The following is a 25,591-nucleotide window of genomic DNA, read 5'->3' as shown; positions in this document are numbered from 1 at the left end:
TATACAAAAAAATCAGTAATTTTAGTTGTCTCCAGGGATGGGAACAGTATGGATGACGGATAGGGATGAGAGAGTGATTCTTAATTGCATATAGTTTCATACCCCATTTGAATTTATTATTATTCAAAAAGAAATATAATTTAGAATTTTTTGCCACAGTGGTTTCAGGTTATATTCTTATATTTACAGTATCGTCATCGTAACAACAATGATAATTAGAAATTATAAAAACTAAGATCTGACAAGCAGCAGGTTATGCATTATTTAGCTAGACATTTTGTGGCTACGTGGGAAAAATTATTAACTATGAGCAAGCTTTTAAGAGAAAATAACGACACTATTTTTTAAAGTATTCATTATTCAAACCCACTGATAAATGGTAAGCAGGTAAATTGCTATGACATTCCTGATTCTAATAATATCTGTGGGAATTTTATTCTAACTTAAATGGAAAAACTCAATCTCCATTAAGGACATTTTAGCCCCCAAACTCAGTTCACAACTCAGAGTGCCAAATAGTTTACGCCATTAAAAAATAAGGGGAAAACACAAACTGTTCAAAGGTGATACGCTCTGTGGAGCAGGTGGAACTCGGGGGTTGAGTACCTGCTTCACACGTACAAGGCATACCAAAACCTTCTAACATTTGATCCTTGACCACCTCGCCCAGTTCCCCGCCACACCCAGACTCCCTAGTCATAAAAACTGTTGACAGTTTCTGAACAAGCCAATTCATTTCATGCCACTGACATTCTCTCTCTCTTTTTTTTTTAAGTACTGGGGACAGGGATTGAACCCAGGACCTCCCATGTGGGAAAGCAGGTGCTCAACCAGTTAAGCCACATCTGCTTCCAAATGACCCTGTTTTAACACAGTTCTACTACCTAAGATATCTCCTTCCAATCCTGAATGCAATTGCTAAATGCCCACTCACCTTTAAATTCAGGTTTAAGTGTCACTGCCTCTGTGAAAATTTTCAAACCCTCCCAGTTAGCTGACAACCCCTGTCTTTTAAGTGCAAACATTTAGAGCAGTACTTAGAATACAGTACAAACTCAAATGTAAACTGTAATTAATCTTTATATTCATTCTCTCTGAATTTTCCATTCCTCCCATAATCAAAGGCCCTGCAGATACCTAAACTTTTAAATGCTTACAGTTATGACAGAAAATTATTCCTTTACTCACAGACAAAATCAGACTGCAGAAGATTCTTGCATTTCTAGCTTGTATCTGGTGGTTTTCCCAGGGTGAATCTTATCCATTGCACTCTGGATTTGCTGACCCCTGACATATTTTTTTATCACACATCCACAGCCAAGTATCTTTCTTTTCTCCCAAAGCAAAGTCTCTTCCTAATGTAAAGCCTCCAAGTTTAGAAAAACAGGACTCCAGTAATAGAGGTCAGCATGACTGAACAGTTCACCTTTCTCTAGATACAAAAAATTAGGACTAATTACTCAAACGCACAAACCCACCATCACCTGATGTGAATAATTTGCTCCCTCACTGAAATTAATTGCAACCTAGCTGAAATAAAAGACTATAGTATCAGTTTTTGAATGTATAGAGTACAGTGGCACCAAAAGTATACTCTGCCCCCCAGTGAATAAATGGAGCTGACTATACCACATTAAAATAATTGTTTAAAAGGAAATCTTCAGCAATTGTCTGAACAATATCTTACCTAAATCTACTCTCTTACTAGCACTTAGTGGAAGGATTAATACCTAATTATTCCTTCATGTGATCCCTCATGTTAATACCTTCTTTTTTATTTCCATCTGTCACCACAACAGTTGAAATTATCACTACCCAACAATAATCTAAAAGAACACCATGCTCCCAATCATTTGCTACCTTTAACACTTTTACAAAGGAGAACAGAATAATCTCCCTAAAAATCACTTTCAAACTCAAAAATCTTAAAATTATCCTATACTGCCTACAAAATTAAATGGAAACTTCTTTGAGAAATAAAAATAATTCATTGTAAAAAAGTTGCAAAGGTCCCTTTCAGAAAAAGTATCAATCTGATTCCCTTAGGTGAGCATTAAGGTTCTCCACCATCAGCCCTAAACTCTCATCGTTTGCTCACATGAACCCAGCTCAAAGCACACTGTAATTGCTACTCAACTTCTCCAATATGTCTTGCACATCTCCCCATCACATATTATCTGTGCTTACTTCACCCTCTCAGAAAAGCTCTCACTGCATCTAAAGACTGCTCCATGAAGTCTTTTCTGATTATTTTAACTATAAGTCATCTATACTTCAATAAACTCTTTATCTAAACCACTTGCTGTACGTGTATACAAGTCTATTTTACATATTTGTAAATACCATCTCCCTAAAATTACAGTAGAAATTTCCTTTAAGAAAGCCCCATTTACTCCATTCCTTGCCAAAACGGAATTCCCTAGGTTAAGCATATTCAGCAATGAATTACTTTCAAAACAAACACCAAAGGAAGGATCTACTGAACTTAATACAATGTTTAAACTGTCAAAACATAACCAAAACAAGCAGGTTCTTCCCCAAAACACAAAAATAGCTCCTTATAGTATTCAACTATATGTATGTACCCAGGAAAGATGAGGGGAAATATCCCAGTTTACTGAATTTTGAAAACTAATTTGATTCTTGGCTCAAAGAAAAATATTTCTGGAACAGAATACAACCCTATCCTAAAATCTGGAAAAGACTAGCTTAATTAGGCTCAACTCTCAAAATGTCACAATTTCTCCAGGAGGAAGAGTGAGAGAAAGAGAGATATGCTACATGACAAAAACAGGAATTCCATTGTTTTTTCAAAAAAACTCCCTTTATACTACTAGCAAACTTTAAAATTTGAAAATATCTTAATAAAGCTCAAAAAAAAAAAAAAAATCACGGGAAACGGACTTGGCCCAGTGGTTAGGGCGTCCAGTCTATCACATGGGAGGCCCGCGGTTCAAACCCCGGGCCTCCTTGACCCGTGTGGAGCTGGCCCATGCGCGAGCTGATGCGCGCAAGGAGTGCCCTGCCACGCAGGGGTGTCCCCCACGTAGGGGAGCCCCGCGCGCAAGGAGTGCGCCCGTAAGGAGAAGCCACCCAGCGCAAATGAAAGTGCAGCCCGCCCAGGAATGGCGCCGCCCACACTTCCCGTGCTGCTGACAACAACAGAAGCGGACAAAGAAACAAGACGCAGCAAATAGACACACAGAACAGACAACCGGGGGAGGGGGGAATTAAATAAATAAATAAATAAATCTTAAAAAAAAAATCATGAGTCAAAATTCAGAGAATATGCATATAGGAAAAAAGTCACAAGAATTTTAAAAATCAGTGTTGGAAACTGAGGCACATGGCCTCACAAGGAAAGACGTGCTGTCTCCATGCTAGTGCTGTCTCCATGGCTATGCTTGCACCCTAAGGAATGTGGTAATTAAGAGTTCCCAGCAAATGGGATGAAGCTGTTAAAGGCTGAAAGAAAAGATGAGCACATACCTTTTGTAGTGAATAGAACACTTAGACTTTGTACCTTGAGATAAGATTTTTTTAAATTCCTTAGACTATGGGTAATGCTGATAGTTAACTGCATGTTGCTGCGTGCAACATGTAGACTGGGGTATATAAAGAGTCCCTTGTAAACAAAGAAGTTGTCTGACTGAGTCTCTATTCGCAGACCCCCTGATCCCAGCTCTCTCGTTCTTCCTTTCTTTTTCTCTTTTTCTTTCTTTCTTTGTTTCATTCTCTTTTTCTCTTTCTTTCATTCCCGATACTCTTCAGGTCCAAATCTCCAACAATCAGGACTACAGAAATTTCAGACTTTAAAAATTTAACGTCTAAATATGAGCTAAGATGCATGTAAGTGGGGAAAGAAGAAGAGACGAGAAAAGGAGTCTAGGATGATCTGAAGGGACTGTTCAGCTGAGTCTAAAGAACTCAACACTTTTTATATTAATGAACACAGAAAATGATAATATTTCAAGAGTGAAATGAAGTATACTAGAAGGGATTTGAAGATAGCTATAAGAGATTTGCTTAAAAATTCATTTAAATTTTCTTTGTATTACATAGCAATCAGAAAGAGAAAATACAAATTATTAGGAAAGATTTAATATTAATTTTTTTTAACTTGCAAATAAAAGCTTCCCAAACTTAGTGTGACAGTTTGAATTTTCTGAATTACAAAAGATTATGTCCTTGAACTAATCCATTCCTGTGGATGTGGGGCCCTTTGATTGCATTAAATTCAGTTAAGAGACCCTGGATTAGATCAATTGATTGGATTGCTTTAGGGCTTTTGACTGGACTACTTCAGTGAAGCATGACCTAGGCTGGGTCTCCACTCTCTTGCTAGGTCTTATATAAACTGAGAACACACAGAAAGAGAGAACTCTGCCATTTGACCCTGCCATGTGAAAGAGGACTCCAGATTCGCCTACAACCACAGACAGACAGAGAAGCCCCAGAGGCTCAAGGAGACAAGGTCTGGTAAGAGATGCCTGATGACCCACAGCTGAGCTCCAGGAGAAATTACAGCAAGATCAAAGACCTGCCATCTTGCCTTGCCACATGGCAGAACTCCAGGATTTGCAAGCAGCCCACCCTTGGCAAGAAAGCATCTCTGATGGTGCCTTGATTTGGACATTTTCACAGCTTTTGGAACTGTAAGCTTTATCCTAAGAAGTTTCCCATTATAAAAGACAACCTGTTTCTGGTACTTTGCATTAGCAGCCTGTGGCAAACTAAGACAACTAGCTTTCTCATTAACCTACCTTATTTCTATCACATTTTATACTTCAAATGGCTACAATTACCATTGCATATACATTTTTAAGATGAAAACTCTCAAAATTCTTGATAGATAACACAGAGAAAGTTTCTGTATGGATGGCAGAAGAGTTTATCGCTTTTTCTCACAATAAAAGAAACTCCTTTCTCAAACAGAATTTGAATATTTGAACTTTTTAAATTGAAATTTAAGGATGTGGTCACTTTAAGCAAAGAGCTGTTGTTTTCATCAGTATATGCAAAGCTCAAAAATTTTTGTAATAATGCAAATGATTTCAAATCAATAAAACTTTTTCCATATCAAGTATTTCTCTAAGTGTACACACATGTTGCTCTTAGTCATAAACATATACTTTCAAATTAAAACTAATACTGACCCAAAGACTGGCTGCCAGAGATCCCTGACTCCTCTGCCACATGGGAAGGCACATGGCAGCATCTGCTCTTCTTGCCCTTCTCTTCTGGATTTCCTTGCTATCAATTTCTTGCATCTGTGGTTTTCTCTCTGTCTGAACTTCATTCTCTTATAAAAGACTCCAGGTAAGAAGATTAAAACCTGGGCCACACCATAACTGAAGTAACCTATGAAAAAGTCCTACCAGTAGGTTTATACCCACAGGCATAGATAAACTTTAAGAACATGATTTTCTGGGGTATATACAGCTCCAAAACACCACAGGGAGTTAATGTTTAATTTTTACAGAATTTTTATTTAGGTTAATTGTAAAATTTTGGAAATGAATGGTGGTAATGGTAGCATAGCATTATGAGTGCAATTAACAACACTGAATTATAAATACGTGAATATAATTAAAAGGGGAAATTTTAGGTTGTATATGTTACTAAAATAAAAACTAAAAGAGTAAATATAGAAATGTGTAATAGTGGACCCTACTGTAAATGATAGACTATAGTTAACAGTACAATTGTAAAAATATTCTTTCACGAATTTTAACAAATGTACCACACTAATGCAAGATGTTAATGATAGGGTGGTACATTGCAAAAACAAATTTTAAAAATTAAAAAAAAACCCACCCTAATGTAAAGTCAGGACTATATAGTTCATACTGTAGTTATAATATTCTTCCATCAGTTTTTAACAAAGGTACCACCCTAATGCAAACTGTTAATAATGTGGGGATTGGGGGTATACAGGAACGCCGTATGTTTTACATGATTTTTCTATAAATCTATAATTTTTTTAATAAAAAAAATTTTTTTAAGTATACATTTCAACAACTACAACAACAAAAAGATCTTAGTTCTGAAAATCACCAAGAAAGCAAGAAAGGAACAGCACTTTTCTTGAGCACTTACTGAATGCCTGGTACCCATCTAAGCATTTGATGTGAACTCATTCAGGCCCCACCAAGGCACAGTAAATTAAGTAGGGAGCATGTATTACATAAAGACAAAGTACAACAAAAGAGCCAGGTGGGCCTCAGTCCAAATTCAAATCTGCTCCTCTCCAGCTGTGTGACCGTTAGCAAGTCACTTTCCCTCTCTGAGCCTTGGTCACTTCCCCTCTCTGAGCCCTAATTTCTTCATCTCTAATACAGTGCATAGTGAAGAATTAGCCTCACCCAAAGAGAGGTCTGGCCAGTGGCCTTGGGTGCTGGAACCTGCTCTCTAGGTCCCTGGAATGTCCTGTCTGATAGGGGTGTCTTAGTTTATCCAGAGGCTTTGGCCAGTCTAACAATGAGACTTACAAGGGCAGCATTGGGCCTTGCATCCAGAGGAACGGATGACTAAAGGTATTAGGCTGACCTCCAGAAGGAGGAGACAAAGATGATCAGAAACTCTGCATTTGTCCCCCCACCAGACTCTGTCTGAAGATTTCTTCTTTTGGCTGGTTCTAATGTGTATCCTTTTGCCATAATAAAATTGTAAATACTATTTTTTTTTTAAGTACAGATATGTGAAAAAATATGGGTGGAAAACATACTGTGCAAATAGTATAAAAAGTCAGGAATGTTTGATAGTAGATAAAACAACTTCAAGAAAAAGATAAGAAATTTTATAATGATAAAAGGATCAATTCATCAAGAAAAAGTAACGAAAATAAAAACATATGTGCCTAATGGGTTTCAACATACACTTGAAAAGTGACAGAATTAAATGCTAAAAGGATGTTGGAGTTTCCTACAGTAGATAATTTTAACATCCTTCTCAGCAACTGATAAAACTAGACCAAAAAACAAACAAACAAAAAAAAAAATTCTGGTAAAGGTATACAGGATCAACATTAACAGCCACTTGGACCTAACTGATATCTGTAAAACATATACACATGAACTTCAGAATATGCATGCTTACCAAGTACACATGGTACATTAACTTGGACCAAGGATCAGCAAACCAAGGTCCTGTTTTGATACCAATAGGGAACTTAAAATGTTTTTTTGTTTTGTTTCTTGTTTTTTGTTTTTTTGGGGTACAGAGAGTATCTACAGCTGCAAACAAGACAGTTCCATCCATCTGCCCCATGGGATCTAAGCCCCCTCTCTATCAGAAGCAGAGTAGGCATCACTATCCCAAAATCTTAGCGACTGAGGAATAAACATAAGGGGGGATTGCAATGATGGATCACAGCAGACTTTTTATTATTATAGTAATGGAAGAACTTGTAACATTAATATAACATAATAATATATTAATGTAACATTAATATAAATACAGTGGTTAAAAGAGGTTATGAGGGAAGGGAGACAGACAGGTGTAACATGGGGCATTTTTGGGACATCAGAATCATTTTGATTGCAATGACAGAAACAGGCCATTATAATTTTGTCAAAATCTACAAAACTGTGCGATGCAAAGTGTAAACCATAATGTACACTAAGACCATGGTTAGCAGCAATGCATCAGTATTTGTTCACCAATTTTAACAAATGTACTTCACTAGTGAAAGATATTAATAGGGGAAGATGTGGGATATATGGGAATTCCCTATATTTTCAACGTAACTTTTATGTAATCTAAAACTTCTTTGAAAATAAAGGGAAAAAAAGAGAAATTCATTATCAATATAAAACCAAACTTCAGGTCCAGATGGTTTTGTTGGTGAATTCTATCACACATCTAAGGAAGGAATAACACTAATTTTATATAAACTCCTTCAGAAAATAGAGGAGGAACTCTACCCCCAACTTCCAATATCCATCATGAACACAGACACAAAATACTTAAGAAAAAAAACTAGAAAAATATGTGAAAAAGACAATATATCATGACCAAGGAAGGCTTATTCCAGGAATTCAAGGTTGCTTTTAACAGTAGAAAAATCAAGGTAATTAAACCAAATTAGCATAACAAAAGAGAAAAGCAGTTCTCTGCTTTTCAAAATACTTTCATGATTGTCCACTGGCTTGATGATAAAGATTACTCTTCAAAATGCTATAAGGGGGAGAGTGTGTGCCTCAAGTAGTTGAGCGCCCACCTCCTACACAGGAGGTCCTGGGTTTGGTTTTTGGTGTCTCTCAAAGAAAACAAACCAACAAGCTAACAGATGTGGGAGCCAACACAGGGGGCCCATGTGGCTTGGTGGCTGAGCGCCAGCTTCCTGCATAGAAGGTCCCAGTATCTCCAAAAAAAAAAGAATATGCCGGTGGCTGATTTGAGGTTGTACATCTCCAATTTAGTGCCAGCAGCAAATAAAGGCAGTTCAAAAAAAAATGCTATATGGTTCTGCATGGTCTGACCCCTATCTACCTTCTCAGTCTTATGTAAATACCCGCTTTCACTTTCAAAAGTGCCAACCACTGTTACATTTAAAGGAGAAAAAAACAAAAAATTACTCACTTAATGCCTAGCTAATTAAAGTAAAAATAGAAAATATAATAAATCTTAGCATTTACATAATATACTTATTTTTCTCTTCTTTGTTTTTGTTTTACTTCACCCTAGTCCTTTCTTTTTCCTAACTGGCCCTTTCCAAATCTACCGTTTCCATCATTCATTCTGGCAAAATTAGTAAAGTCTAGAGACTTCCAACTTGCTATTCCTTAATAAAGAGTTTGCATTTGTCTACATATTTTTGACATTGCCTAAGTTATTTGGGGTTACATTGAAATATTTCAAAATACCTTCAAACCTAATCAAACCTAATCTTTTCCTTCATGTCAATTATAAACAAGAGAAGTACATTTTGTAAATACCTTGAACTATTTCAAAGATACTTTTATATAAAATATTCTTGTGATGTCAACTGTAAATAGGGACATTTACATATAGTGTAGGAAAAAAGGAAACTACACATCAAGAACAATTCTGTTATATAATATTAGAATATGTATATGTTGTCCTTTCCAGAAGGCTACACAACAAACAGAAAATTATGGTTCTCTTCAAGTAAGGGATGGAGAAAAAGGAGATTTTACTTTTAACACCATTCTGTCTTAAATTTGTCCACCACACACATATATATATATAGTTTGGTGGTTTTTTTTTTTTGGTTTTGTTTTGATTATGAGGTACCAGAGCCAGGGATTGAATCCAAGACCTCATATGTAGGAAGCCAAACCTGGGACCTCCCATGTGGGAAGCTGGCACTCAATGGCTTGAGCCACATCTGCTCCCCTATATTTTTTTAATTAAATGAATTTTTAAGAGGTAACATCTGCCCATAATAAAAATTTTAATAGATGACACACAGGAAAGGTACTTAAAAATAAGTCTCCCTACCATGCTTATCTCCTAGCCATCCCAAGAGTCAATCACTATTAGGCTTATTATAAATCTCAGAACTATTTCAGGTATATACAAGTATATATATTATTTTAATTTAAAGCATGTTATTGGAGTTATCTGAGCAGTAAATTTATGAAGCCATTCTGCTTCTTTATACTTTCCTGTACTTAAAAATTAAAGTATCATTTTTAAATGGTTTCTAAAAAGGGACCATAAAATGAAAAAGGCAAAACTCTCCTATCTAATTTTATGAAATTCTTAAGGGTAATAACAATTTGAAAAATCAAACCAAATGTGTCCCTTTGTGGCCTAGGGAAACAAGTTAAATATACAGAAACTCTGGAAGAATATGGCAGCAATGAAAAAAACTACAATGCTGATTTGGGCTAGCAGTTTGGGGTAAGGTCTTGAAAACTGGACTGGGAGAACAAATGGCAAAGGACAGATGAGTTTTACACAAGAAATTATGTGCCTGCCATGGCAGTAACTACCTCTAAGGAGGGGGAAAATGGATTTAGGAATGGTCATCAATGATGTTATCTCGCTCTTAAAAAAAACAAAAAGAGAGGAAACAATATGATAAAATATTAGCAAATAATAATGCCAAAAATAGAGATATTTGTTATATTACTCTTTGTACTTTTCAAAAAGAAAGGAAATCCATTTATCAAAAGAATGTTTTTAAATAGTAAAACTAGTTATGTTTACAATGTAGAAGTATTAGCATCCCTTATGAAAGTATAAAAGTATAGGTATTTTTAACTCTGCAAATTCAAATGTTTCCTTATTAAGGGCATATAAGTGACAGAGTACTTTTACTTAATTCAATAGTTTCCATATTTCTATTTGCTTTGAAAAACATCTCACAGCAAAGAAGCTATTTGAAGATACCAATAGGTTACTGATACTGAGCCAGTAAGTGGGAAGAGAACCTAAAGAAAACTTACTGTATTTTACAAATAAACTAGAACAAAAACTATGATGAAAATCATGCCAGGAGAAAAAAATAAACATGTACTGAAGCCATTACACTGGCAGTATATGATGACCTTGCAATCTACATTAAGGGAAGAATGGCACTAGGATTTTAACTCTCAAAATTTCAACATTTCAAATTATATAACAAAATGAATATTAAGTTCTTACTTAGAACTTTAGGTTGGAAGGGATCTTAGTGATCTAGTGCAACCCATTTTCCAAATTTCTCAGTACCAACAGCCATTAATTAAAAGTTGAAAGAATTCTACTCCAAGTTGAATGACTTGCTTCAACCCTTACATCAAAAATACTTTTTACATAATAAGCATATAAATTACCAATTTTAAATGAATACAGAGGTCTACACATGAATCCCTATGCCTACTTCCGTAATATCTCAATTCTCAGCTTAGCTATAGTTTTCTTCACACTTTACCAAAGTTCAAAAGGATATATGCTGATATGAGGAACTTTCAGAAAAGAATGTAATGGTTAATTCACAAGGAAATTTGCCAAAAAGCATAAGACAATATTAATTATAAGGAATAAGAAAAAGAAAAAAAGCAAAGAAAAAAAATGAAAAAAAAAAAACAAAAAAGAAATAGAGATAGAAAATAAAGAGGGAAACAGACTTTGGCCCAGTGGTTAGGGCGTCCGTCTACCACATGGGAGGCCCGCGGTTCAAGCCCCGGGCCTCCTTGACCCGCGTGGAGCTGGCCCATGCGCAGTGCTGACGCGCGCAAGGAGTGCCGTGCCACACAGGGGTGTCCCCCGCGTAGGGGAGCCCCACGCGCAAGGAGTGCACCCATAAGGAGAGCCACCCAGCGCGAAGGAGGGAGCAGCCTGCCAAGGAATGGCGCCGCCCACACTTCCTGTGCCGCTGATGACAACAGAAGCGGACAAAGAAACAAGACGCAGCAAAAAGACACAGAAAACAGACAACCGGGGGAGGGGAGGGGAATTAAATAAATAAAAAATAAATCTTTAAAAAAAAAAAAAAAGAAAATAAAGAAATGAAATTTTAAAAAAGAAGAAAAAAAGCAAAACAAAAAAAGGAAAAAACTTAAAAAGAATAGGAATTGGTTTTTTTAAAAGCCTTTCTAATTTCCTCCATTTTTCTCAAATGTTTTCCCCATCACAATAAAATCAGTGTTTAACCTCATTAAAAGAAGACAGAGACTGTAGACTAGGAAGAGACTTGACTACTTTGTGTCAACAGAAAACAACATTCTCCTAATCCTTTCAGCCCTAAAAATTAAAGTCTAACTCCTTTTTACTACCAGAGAGTAAAGGTCATTGATTGTTCTACCATTTACTCTCCTGTAATCATTATCTTCACTTCCTCATGTATAGGAATAAAATTGAATTCACAAGATTTGTCATGAGGACCAAATGAGATAACAGTAGACAGCACTAAGTAAATATTCAGTAAACATTTCCATCCCCAGACCATTTTTCTTTACCCATAGACCTCCTTTTTTATTCCTCCTTTTACTCCTATAATTATTCTTTCAGAGGTCCATGGCAATGTTTTTCCAACTCCTTTGCACCTACACCTGCTCAAACTCTCACCACTAAAAATACAGATTACAGCAGTCAATACTTGCCCCATGAAAGAAGCCACAAAAGGCCACATATTGTATGGACCCATTTACATGAAATGGCAGTATTTGCCCGGGCCCAGTATTTTACTTTATAACAGCTTAATTGGGATATAATCCACATACCATAAACTTCACCATTCTAAAGTGTGTAATTCTTTGGTGTTTAGAATATTCACAAAGTTGCACAACCATCAACACAATAAATTTTAGAACAATTTCATCATCCCCAAAGGAACCCCACGCCCAACAGTAGTCACTTTCCATTCCTTCCTACCCCCACGATCCTTGGCAACTACTAATCTACCTTCTGTCTCTGGATTTGCTTATTCTAACCTTTATCCTGACTCTCCAGAAATTAATCCTTCATTAATCAAACGTTCATGGTGGATTATTACATACTCTGCACGAAGTTATAACATGGGGAAAGAATGAACAAAAAAGACAATTCCTGAGATCATGGAAATTTAAACATCATGCACCAACTAAGTCTTCCTTGCCTGCCATCTCCTGTATCTTATTTACACTTTTCCAAGGATCTAATCAAGGTCAAGTCCTTCAAAAACACCCTCCAACTATTACAGCCCTTATTAAATCTTTCAAGACAATTTAATATTAACATGTCATCCTTAATTATTTCATATACCTTATTCCCATTTCTGGGATTAAACTATAAGCCTCAAACATAAAATCATAGTTTAGCTTTCTGTATATACCCATAATGTTCAAGATAGAACGGAGTACACTGCAAGAACGAAATAAGTATTTGATTATTTTCAATACCCTTATGTAATAATTACAACTGTACCAAACTGCCTCCCTTAAGCATAAGTGGTTGCATCCAAAATAAAAACAGACAAAAAACTGATAGTTTATAACATTAGTTGTGTGATCTTTTGCAAATAACTTACATCTCTATGCCAGTTTCCTCATCTGTAAAATGGGAATAACAGGATCTACCTCATGGGAGTAGGTATGAATACATGTAGAACAATTAAAACAGTGCCTGGCACATAGTATGCACTATGTGATTACTGGCTATTATTATCAACATAAATCACCATGATTAATTCATCAAATATACTTCCTACTCTAAGCTTGGTTTGACTTTAGAGTGCTTATAACATAAATACCAAAATTAGTGTAGAATTCAAGAACCTCTGTCTGGACCTCCATAATCTAGCTCCAACATATCTTTTTTTTTTTTTTTTTTAAGATTTATTTATTTTATTTCCCCTCCCCTGGTTCCCTTCCCCTCCCCCGTCCTGCAATTTTCACTGTCTATATCCATTCGTTGTGTGAGACATTCTGTATCTATTTCTCTTTTTGGTCTTCTCATCTTTTCTCTTTTAGAATTCACTGGGATTCGATCCTGGGGATCTCTGATGTGGAAAGAGGTTTCCTGTTAGCAGCACCACCACCTCAGGTCCTGGTTTATGCTGTGCTTCACCTTGACTTTCCCCTTCGTCTCTCTTTTGTTGCATCATCATCTTGCCGCATGACTCACTTGCACAGGCACTGGCTCACTGCACGGGCACTCTTACCGCATGGGCACTTGGCTCACCACGCGGGCACTGGCTCACCACGCAGGCACTGGCTCACCATGTAGGCACACCTTCTCTTCTTCTTCTCTGGGAGGTCCAAGGAATTGAACTCAGGTCTTCCAATACAGTAGGCAGAAGCCCTATCCCTTGAGCCATATCCACTTGCCCCCTTTTTTTTTTTTTTTACTCTTTTATAAAACTTTAATGGAACTCTCCTACCATGGCTATTTTTCAGTACTATGTACATCCTTTTTTTTTCTTGTTCCCTGCTTTATTTTTTTTTTAATGTTACATTGAAAAAATACAAGAGGTCCCTATATATCCCCCACCCCCCTCATTTACTCCTCCCACATCAACAACCTCTCATCATCGTGGCACATTCACTGCATTTGGTGAATACATTTTGGAGCACTGCTGCACCACATGGATAGTGGTTTACATTGTAGTTTACACTCTCCCAGTGGTCCATGGCAGGACATACAATGTCCAGCATCTGTCCCTGCAGTACCACCCAGGACAACTCCAAGTTCTGAAAATGCCCCCACATCATATCTCTTCTTCCCTCTCCTACCCTCAGCAGCTACCGTGGCCACTTTCTCCACATCAATGCTACAACTTCTTCCATTACTAATCACAATAGTTCCATAGTAGAATATCTGTAAGTCCACTCTAATCCATACTCTATTCCTCCAGGCTGTGGACCCTGGGATGATTAAGTCCACTCCTCCTCTATATCAAGAAGGGACTTAGATTCCAAATGGATGATGGATGTAATTCTCCTGCTTGCAGTTGTAGGCACTCTTGGCTCCCTGGTATGGTAGTTGAACTTCTTCACCTCCCTGTTAGCTAGCCAGGATAAGTTCAATAAACCATGGTTGGGAGGGAGTTCTCCAGGGCATGTATACAGGGCACATAAAAATGTTTGGATATTTTCATAGTGGTTTCAGTTAAAAATGACAACTGAGGGAGTTCTGAGTTCCTGGCCAGGGGAGCTCTATCACATTCCCCAATGGAGTAACAACAATCCCCCAAATGCAAAGGCAAAGACTAATAAAGACGGATGGTCCAACAATGAGACCTTGATACTGATGGCTACAATTATGAGCCTGTGCGTCTGAAATATGAACTAGGCCTAGAGCTGCAGGGTGCCTGAGAGTTACCTCCTGAGAGCCTTCATGTTGCTCAAATGTGGCCACTCTCTAAGCCAAATTCAGCTAATGTAAATACAGGGGGAAATGGAAAGGACAAATGAGTTTATATGGCTATGAGTTTCCAAAAAAGAGTCAGGAGATCATCAGAGCAGTAATGCTTATGCATGCCTCAGCAGGGTCCCAGAGACAGCCAAAGTAGATAGAAGCCAAGGTACTGGTTCTCCTGAGAGCTACAGAGACCAACAGGTTCTACAGTCATGGCAGATGGCTCTGGTGTTCAGTGCCATGCCAGTTGGCCCTACTTTGGAGTTTGTGGTCCTGAGTGTGATGGAACTGGACTCAGATATGACCTCTCTACACATGCCTTTTCTGTTACTTTTACCAGACCTGTGGTTGACACTGGGGTTGGTGTATACTCAGGAGACCAGAATCTCTGGACTGTCCATGTGATAGCCAGGCCCTGAGCCTCAGCAGACTTGCAACTCCTACCGTCTGGTTTACTGGACTTACCCCATATCTTTTTAATTTAATTCAACTTAAGAAGCACTTAGTAAGCACCTACCATATCCCAGGCCCTTTCACTATTTCCTTGTACCATATCCAACATTCTAGACGTGAACCTACTTAACATCCCTAAACTCAACCTTTTACTTTTCCCACCTCACTGTCCTCTCACCTAGTATATCTATCTTATTTCGGTCTATCAATACTTTATTCATCCTTAAGACCCATCTTGGTCATTATCTCTACCATAAAGCCTTTTTTCATCTTCCCAGAAAAAGGAGTCAAAAAAGTTTCATTTATACCTGTCACAATATTTACCATATTGCCTTATAATTACTTGTGTACATGTGAGTTTCTAAAAGCAGGCACCATTTCCTATTCATCTTTCTAGTAACCACAGCAACCAAAAGTGCTTAGACAAATCCCACTAGGTCTTTATTGAAGGCCACTTTGTCTAATTATAAACAAACTGAATGCATAAGCTATTTACGGCCTATAATCTTGAATGGAAAAAAAAAAAGAGCACAGCTCAAATTCTTTATAACTCTGGCCTTCAATTTAAAAATAGAAAAAGCCCATCATTTTACTGCATTATCAGGTGGGACTACTTTCCAAAATAGGCCATTATCCCAAAATTATTCGTTAGACTTCTGTCCTAATGAAAGATTCCTTATTATTCCCATCACCAAACAGTCTTAAGAAAAACTGAAGTTTCAGGTTTTTGGTCTGAACACTCTGTGAAACATACAGAAAACACATACTTTTGGAAAAGGTGTTAATTCAAACTGCTAGTTAGTAATGGTTTAAGGAGTTTTCAAGTTGAAATAAGGAACTTTAGGCCACCTAAAGTAAAATGGGCACCATACTTCCCTATCCCCATTATTTCCTCTGGATGGACAATGTCATTTTTTTTCTTCCAGAATCTAATGCCCAAACCTATTGTGAAGGACCCACCACTGAGTAAGTCTTGGTAGAAGGCAAAACCCCATTAAAGAAGGAGGGAACGGATACTTACCTATCCTACTGCTGTCAGCTAGTATACCACAATGACCTGTACCCAATCTGAGCTTAGGTCAGAACTTTGAATCTTTACTCTTTACTGAATATCTATAAGATGAGAGACAGCTTAGAATTCATATTGCTGGTGTCTAATTGCAGCATCCTGGTCAGACTTCCTGCAGCACTGAGTGACTTCTCCTGCCTGGTATCCTTATTCTCTGCTTCTTAACTCAGCCTGGTTCTCCAGACTTCCTGTCAATTGTGTCATCTACAACATATCCTTTCAACAATTCTTTTTTTGCCAGTGATTTTGCTGTTGTTTGCACCCAAGATTTGTACTGATATAGCCCCATTACAGCTCTCATTTCTACTTATCAAACAATGTTAGTGTTTTCATATGATTAACATAAATACATAAAAATGTTTAAATTTGATTGTTTTGTTATCAAACAATCTTAATCCTCTTTCACTTTTTTCAAAAGCAAAGGTTTGTTCTGTTTTTTAAATAATTTTCCTGGCAGCAAGGCAACTTGGAACAAGCAAGACTGGTCGTTTATACATATAGACCATGGCAATCAAGGAAAATGTCCTTACCCCACAGCACCGTAACAGCAAAAGCTAGGAAAAAAATTCATTCCTATAAAGACTAATTTCCAAAATCAGTAGATCAGCTTATGCCCCCTTGAAGAGTAACTTTAGAAAGGAATAAAGTTCTCAAATCTTTTACATAAATCACAAATAAACCAAGAAAAGTCTGGGGGAAAGTCCAAAATAGTCCCTTTACTTTGCTCTGTCATCTCTCCTTTTTCTATTATGAAGCAAAAGTGTAAAATACTTTCAAACAGAAAATATACAAACAAGCTTTTACTACTAAAACTTTGTGGACTTCTCAGATAAAATTCATCTAAAATGATCATATACTCCAGAGAACACAATCTTTAATTCTATTTTAGAAAGTCTACTTGCATTTTCTTTAAATTACTTTTTTCAGAAGCAAATACCAAACAGTAAGTCTTCTGAGTCTAACTTTAAAAATTCATTTTTTCAAAGGAATCTATGTTTATAATCCTATATTCTTATCTACTTTTTTTTTTTATCATTTCTGTGTTGTATGGGCATTAGAGAGAATAACTTTTTTAATGCACAGGTAGATAATCCATTATTATTCATTTTCAAATTGCTGCCTCAGAAATGTGTATGCCTTCATTTTGAAGTTGTTTGTAATTAAACATCATTTCCTTAATTGAGTTGCCTGAATTAACAATTTTCAGTTTTTTCAGAATTTAGATATAGTATACATCTTCACGAGAGTCAAATAGCCAACATATAACACTATATCATTTAACCTGCATGTATTCCAGGTTAATCAAACCAATGTACTAGCCAATAAAACATCCTTATATATATCATATTTATACAAAAATTAGTAATGCTTCTCTGGCAGAGCCAGCCAACTTGGGCCAGTGGCTGTGACAGCTGAAGCTTCTCACCCTCCCATGTCCTCACTACTGTCACCATGCTGAGGGGTCTGCTTCTTGGGGAGGTCCCCAATTTTGAGGCCAATACCACTGACTGCCTCAGTTTCCATGACTATCTGGGGACTCAAGGGACATTCTCTTCTCCCACCCTCATGATTTTTACCCTTGAGTGCTCCACGGAGCTTGGAAGAGCTGCAAAGCCGGCACCAGAATTTGCCAAAAAGAATGTTAAGATGACTGTCCTTTCAACAGACAGTGTGGAAGACCACCTTGCCAGAAACAAGGATATCAATGTATACAATGATGATGTGCCCACAGAAACACTGCCTTTTCCCATCATCAATGATAGGAATTAGGACCTACTCATCGAATGTAGGGCCCAGCAGAGGACAAAACCGGCATGCCTGTGACAGCTTGGGTGGTGTTTATTTTTGGTCCTGTTAAGAAACTGAAGCTGTCTATCCTCTATCCAGCTACCACTGCAAGGAACTTTGGAGAGATTCTCAGAGTAGTTATCTATCTTCAGCTGACTGCAGATGAGATGGCTGCTAACCCAGTTGATTGGAAGGATGTGTGATGGTCCTTCCAACCATCCCTGAAGAGAATGCCAAAAAACTTTTCCTTAAAGGCCTCTTCACTGAAGAGCTCCCATTTGGCAAGAAATAGCTCCACTACACTCCTCAGTCATAAGTCTCTCCAGGAAGTTGGTTCTAGAGCTGTCTGCTTAATACAGTAAGCCAAAGGATGCCATCTACCAATCATGTTTTCCTGCAACAATTCCATTAAAACATCCTAGTGTGATCACAGCCAAGGTCTTTAGGTTACGATACTACTTACTGGCTTATTAAATGAAAATGGCACTAAAAATTTCTTGGATTTCTTTACTCTGAGCCTTCATGAACTTTCTATTTTGTTCAAATATCTCGGTACTCTCTTAGCTCTCTCTGAAATATAATATATTCTCTATTTGGGACTGGAATCTCATTTCCAGCGTTTGAGATAAACAAGTCTAAAATATCATTAATGATTTTAAAACACCTTGTTTTGCTCCATCATAGAATGGCTTAGCTTTATAGCTGCCCTAATCAAATCCTCTCCTCTTTTAGCCATTCTGGAGCAGGAGAACTTGAGATTCAACTTTCTCTGTAAATGCCTAAGTATATAACCCAAAAACTTGGAGTAACCCAGATATTCTTCAACATTCAGTCTTTGAATCATATCTGGGGGAAAAAAAACTGTTCAATTCTGTACTTTTCCAAAAGGGGTAAGAAGAATGTGAGAAGGGATTTTTATTCTATTAAAAGGGGGAAACTGGAAAAAAAAGGCTCCACCTTGACTGTCAGGGAGGTATACCAGTAAGTGAGAGCTCATAAAAACAAGTGCCATGTGCCCTTCACAAAGAGTATTTCTGTGCATTAGTCTGCTCTAAAATGTGATGTACATAAAACAGCACACTTTGGATAGAGAGGAGTGGATAATTTAAAATGTTTTATTATGGAACTGTTCTTGTAGTGGGCAAATTTGCTTTTTGGGGGATTAGTAAATGAAATCCTTTGCTAAAACTGGGAGAAATCAGTAGTTGTAAAGATACATATTTTTTATTATGTATGCTTAAGATCAACACCCTTTACAAACTGAATTAATAATGTTGAATACATACCAAGTAGGGAAATTAAAACAGTAGGCTCTGAATCAGACTGTCTCAGGGTTCAAATCCTAGATCCTCTACTTAACTATATCCACTATTTACTTAAGCACATTATGTAAGCTCTCTATGCCTCAGTTTCCTCATCTTTTAAAATGGGGATTACATAATAGTACCTACTTCATAGGGTCTCTAAAAAGGTTATGCAATTATCTCAAAAACAAACTTGGTTTAAAATGTTATGTTGGGGGAATATAAAATTAGTTTTTCCTGAACTCTAACCAATATTTTAGTAGCTTTATCACAGCAACTGAAAAAGATTTAAAGACAGGTTTCTCAAGAGTACTGCATTTTTAGAAAGGGCAAGGAGACAATATTTAAAGATGGAATGTTCAGCATCAGAAAAGATGAAAAAATATTATTTTGAGGTATGTGTTGGAGGTATGGAAGAGAGGAGGGGTAGAAGGTAAAAAGATACTTTTAATTCTACACAAATTCAAAGCTAGCCCTGTCCTGATTGCAATGAGTGTGTAAGAATGACTGGAGTTTAAGGCAACAGTTTGGAAAGGATTTTGAAAAAGATTTTGAAACAAAATTTTTAAAATTCCACAAAATGGTCCTTTGGAAAAAAATAAAATGTTATTTCTCTTTTTGCTCTGTTATTAGTCAATTATATAAATCTTCTATGTTTTATGCTATAACGGGTCCTCATAAAGTTATAAAATAAACAGCACACAAAAAAATAGTAATCAGTATCATATTCTGAAGAACCAAATTTAAAACATTAATTCAATAATATTACCTTACCTCTCATTGTTATTTAGTAATTCATGAATGCTATAGTGCTTGGTAAGCTATAAAGCATATTAATATAGCTATTATTACTTAACTGCTTTGCTCTTGCCTCTTTATACCAATGACTATTAGAGATCAGTGGTGTCATATTAGAGGCTACAAGTACCAATACAATTCCAGGGGAGCATTCAAATGTGTTTATTATATTGGAGTTTTGTTACAGGAAACATAATGCTTAAAGCTATATTTTAACTATTCCACTAGTTTGGACTGCTCCTAGTTCAAACATTTAACTGTTTCTACTTGTTGGGGGAGGGAAAGCCTGCTTAAACAGAGAAAAGCACTTTTTTTTAAGATTTAACATTTTTACTTCATAAAATTCCCCCGAAGGGGGTGCACCATTCCTTAAAGTACCACAATACCATCGACACGTGGAGTGGACGGAGCAGGCCCCTATTCCATCTCTTAATTCCAAAAATCCATTTAATATATTGTCCTCGGATAAAGGACATATCAGATATTAAACTAATAAGAACAGATACTACACTTGATCTTAGCCAAAAGGCCGGGAAGCTATGTGGAGGGAAATTTAGCTCTACCTTGAATTAATCTCTTCTCCTGACTAAGGATTCTATTGTCAGAAGAGCTTATCACTTACCACTCTAAGACAAATGTTCACGTGTGCACCTATTCTCTTATTGTCATGCTCAGGAAACCATGTCCTATATCCACAATTCTTTTTTTCCAGTGCGGGAAGGGTGATCTTGAACCCAATTCTTGCATATCCAAGAACAGAGAACTACAGATAGGAGGATATATATCCACAATTTTTAAAGGAGTAAACCTGATACTCAATCTTTCTGTTCTTTTCTCTTTGAATTCTCCCTTTTATTAGCTTCCATTAATAATTATAATGATGATTCCCAACTCTGCACTTTCATTCCTGAAGTTCCTGTTATTTTAACTATAGATCATTTCAAAATCAAAACAAATTCCAATTTTACTCAGTTTCTCAAAACCAACTCCCTTATTGTCTCAATCACTCAAGCTCACAATCTCAAATCTTCACTGATTCTACTTACAATCCATTAGAATCAAATCCCAAGTCCTAGCTATACCTCTTCCACAATCTCTCAAATCAGAAAAAAAAAAAAAAAAGTTTAATTGTGCAAAGAGCTATGGTAGGCCAGGCCCTGGAGGAGACAGGAAAATAAGCATAGGACACTGTGTTCCTATGGGTAAGAACTTCAATAAAAAGGGAGTTAACTGTTCATTATAATAATTGCAATGTATTGAGTTCTTAGTATGTGCTAGGCTCTGGGAAGAACCATTTTCATGCATTATCTCAAAAGAAACCCATAAAGGTAGCATTATCTCCAAATTACAGGTGGGAAAAATAAGACCTGCAGAGTTTGAACCTTCATACCGCTATTAAGAGGTAGAGCTCACACTCAAAACCAGATCTGACTACAAAACCTTTGCTAGCCATAAATAAACAACACAAAATAATTGCCAGAAGAAAAAAAAAAGGCAATATTCCCCAATATATCTCTTCTGCTCCATTCCCACAGCCAATACCCTATTTCAAATTTCTACAAAGCTGGTACCGAGTGAGGAACTTAAGAATCATCTAGAAAGTCTGTTGAAATGATAGTTCAAGGTCTGACCCTATAAAGTCTGAGTCACTGGGTATGGGGTATTTCTGATGCATAGCTTTTTAAACTGTAGCCCTAATCCTCGTTCGTTTGTCCATTCATTCAACAAAGATTTAATGAGTTCCTACTATGCACCAAGCCTCATAGCTTCATTACAAATGCCTCTTCTACATCTGATCCAACTACAATCCATTCTGCAAATATTCTAAAAGCCCTACTTCAACATTTCATCCCTTTTAACTTAAGGATTTTCTACTTCCTATTGAGTAAAATGTCTTCGCAATCAAAGCTTTGCTGACATATCATGCAAACTTGGTACACAGTAGATGTTCAATAAATGTTAATTCCCGTTCACCTTACATAAACTGTAGCTACATAATATCACACAGTCCACAATTCATAAGGGAAGGGAGTGGTGTGGTGTATCATGCTAGGAGGGCTAAACACAAAAAGTACCTACTCTTCCCTTTCTTCTATATGTTTTTCCTTCCTCTGCCTAAACTGCTTTATCCTGTGCATCTATCCAAATCTTTAAAAGGACAGATCAAATCCTGACTTCACTAAAACTCATCCAACTCTTCCTGCCCATAATACTCTTTCCTTACAACCTACAGAACAGGTATATCTAAAAACTAAATATCCTAACATTTGATTAAATGCACACTTCCGTAGTTCTCTAGTTTTGAAATCATATGATTTACTGTGATACCTTGGGCAAGTACCTTAACCTCAAATAAACCTAAATTTCCTATGTATAAAATAAAGATACTACTACTCAGATTGGTGTGAAAAGTAAATGAGATAATATAAAGCATTTAGCACAAACTGGGAATAATCCTTGATTAATATCAGCTATTATTATTTCCTGATAAAACAAAACCTAGAGAGTAAATATTTACTCTAGAGATTAAATTTAAGCAAAGTGACAAGGAAATAGTCCAGAAATTCACATGGTGGGGTGGGAAGGTCGGGGGACTCTATCAATTCAGAAAAAATGTGCACATAAAGATTTTTCTATTGAAATCAAGTTCATACGGTTAGAATTTTTAAAAAAGATTTTAAGCAGAAATAAACAGAGTTAACAGTATTAATTTTTAAAAGTAGGGGGAAATTAAAAAAACAAAAATTTTTAAAGTAAATAAACAACTACATAAAATTAGGGGAGCAGATGTGACTCAAGTGGTTGAGCGCCTGCTTCCCACATGAGCGGTCCAGGGTTTAGCCTAAGAACAAAAATCAAACAATAAGCAAACAAACCGAAAATACAAAACTCAGAGGAACTTAAGTGGCTCAGTTGGTTGAGCTCTGGCTTTCTGAGTTCAATACCTTGAAAACATGGCCCATCGTAGAATAAGAATTTTAACGAATGCTTTTGGAAAATAACAAGATATTATGAATGTTTTTGCCCTTTGAGACGGCTAGAGGAAACAGCATTACTATTAAACACTATGTAAGGAATACATGTAAGAAACATGAACTCCCCACTTACACCTTCCCCAACCCACCCAGCTCTTCCCCACTGCTGTTAGACAAAGATCATCCTATCCCTACTAATGCTGGAATGTGGCCACAAGGAAAAGTAACCTTCTCATTCACTGACTCCAACAAAACATTTATGCTTACATTTTAAGATTTTCAAGAAGTTTAAGTCAATTAGGAAAATGCCTTAATTCACAATCTGCAGAGATCCATGAGTTCTACTACATAGAAAGCTATACTAACCTCTGATACCATAACCAATGGAAATAATTTCCCAATGGGGCAAAAAAAAAACATAAAAGGGAAAAGTGAAATTCACAATGCAAAATTCTATAAGGAAGCTACAACAGAATAAAAGTATATAAAGGAGTTCCCTTATTTGGTTTGAATGACAGAGAACTTTGAGAAACACATGTAAAAAAATAATTTAGGATATTCTTACCTTTACAACTGTTACAATATTCCTAAAAATGCATACTTCACTGCAATTTAGTTTTTAAGCAACCAGCTCTACCATGAGTATCTGTATCCCAGTTATATTCTGAAGTGCTTTTCCAAAACAGACCTAAAGAAAATGTGTATATACGGTATCAATCTGAAGTAAGTTATTTTTTTCTGAATACTTCTCAAAATTTGTATTTTCTTTTATGATCTGAGCCTATGACTGTTTTTCTTCTGCTGAGTTTTGCTGGAGGATCCCTAATTTTGAGTTTTGGTATTAAGCATCATGTTTCCCAAATCATACAGCTTTTCTTATATAAGACCACCAAGTTTCATAGATTTTTTTCAGCAAGCTTTTACCTAACGAATATAATGAAAAACAATGAGCAACTTGACTAAGGTTATAATTTTTCATTTACATTAAGCAGATAATTGTAATTAGTCACTCAAGAGGTGAATACCTTCTCTAAAGCACAAAGGAAGACACAAATTATTAGGCACACAGTTTGTATTTGGGGACCACAGTATTCTGGAACATAAAAATACCTGTTAAGGGCCTACTTACATAAGTTTATCAAGGACCTAATCTCAACTAGCTATCCTAAATACACTAGTGAAGCTAACGGCTTAACTTTCCAGGAGCTGGATTTAATAGGCAACTCTGAAAGACCAAAAAGCCTTGTGAGAATGAAAAGAAATGAAATTTCTAAAGCTGGAATTTCAGATTGTGGCGGACAGCAGAGGGGACAAGGGTACTCCTAATCAGTTCCATTCAAATCTTGAGAGCCCAGTTAACCTCTCCTTGTTAGGCAACAAAGAGAAGTGACAAGCACCTTATTATTGAAATAGTAAAACAGAAATACCACAGGTATAGACTAATCCCTCTCCCCACTCCTGAACATTCAGGTGTTTAAATTCTGGTGTATTAATTCAAAGATAAAAACTACATTTCAAAATGGAAAAATGCTTAAGACGCTGGCACTCTATTTAACAGTGCGACAATCATCTACATTATTTTTTGAAAGCCCACTTAATCCTAAAGCATTAAATAATAATTACATAGCAGTATTTTTCACTTTAACAAAACACACTTGAAAAGAACCCTATTCTGTCAGGTCAAATCTGATTTTAAAACTGACCCAAGTAGAAAGAAAAGAAAAAACAGTGGTTCAGGGAAACGAGCCTGCATTAAGGAGAAATTAACTTTAATAAACTGTCCATCAAAAAAAAAAAATTCATAGAAGTTACATCACTAAACTAAGTGGTGTTTCCAAGGGAAAATATTAAGATGTCAGTTGTCTCCCTAAGCCCTACTGGGATTCTGGAAACTGCCACACTAACATAAAGTTATGAGTTTGAAAATAAGAAACTTTCACAAAGAGCAAAACAAGTGTGCAGGGGCACACCAATACTTTAATAAAAGTACACTAAATAATTAAAGGGAAGGAAGACCGACAATCCTCCCTTCAACATACCTCTCCCACACTCCTACCCCCCAAAACACGAACTTGTTTTCAAGAATAAAGAGATGTCATAATTTAGCATCACCGGTAAAAAAAAAAGAGAGAGACGTCAATATTTAACTTAAAACAGTCATTCTGCATTAAAGTATAAAGTCTATTCTTTACCTAAGGATGCAGTGTGCTAGAAATCTCTAAAATGCCTATTAATACAAAAGGAACTACAAATTCATCACCATCAACTACTTGCAAATTAAGCACATCTCTGGTAATCGCCGCTATACCTTCCTTCTCTCGCTTCAAGGCACCACCACAGAACGAAAGCTTTCCAACTTAATAGCTTATTTTCCCGGTGTCCCCCATACCCTTTCCCCGGTGGAACTTAAATAC

The 25,591-nt window shown here is 36.5% G+C and overlaps 1 protein-coding gene, 1 non-coding gene and 1 pseudogene across 2 annotated transcripts in view; 1 reads left to right on the top strand and 2 right to left on the bottom strand.

The window, feature by feature from the left end:
• Positions 1-25,591, bottom strand: part of ACTR3 (actin related protein 3) — a 70,689-nt gene that overhangs the window by 43,739 nt on the left and 1,359 nt on the right. The gene's annotated exons all lie outside the window — the stretch shown is intronic.
• LOC139439372 (peroxiredoxin-6 pseudogene) lies at positions 17,765-18,416 on the top strand (annotated as a pseudogene).
• On the bottom strand, positions 20,555-20,743 carry LOC111761743 (U2 spliceosomal RNA). The gene has a single exon (XR_002795014.1). It is a non-coding gene; the product is annotated as a U2 spliceosomal RNA (small nuclear RNA).

This window comes from Dasypus novemcinctus, chromosome 7, assembly GCF_030445035.2.
Source record: "Dasypus novemcinctus isolate mDasNov1 chromosome 7, mDasNov1.1.hap2, whole genome shotgun sequence".
Taxonomy (NCBI): domain Eukaryota; kingdom Metazoa; phylum Chordata; class Mammalia; order Cingulata; family Dasypodidae; genus Dasypus; species Dasypus novemcinctus.
Note: the sequence above shows the minus strand (reverse complement) of the source record. Positions and strands in the feature narration are given on the sequence as shown.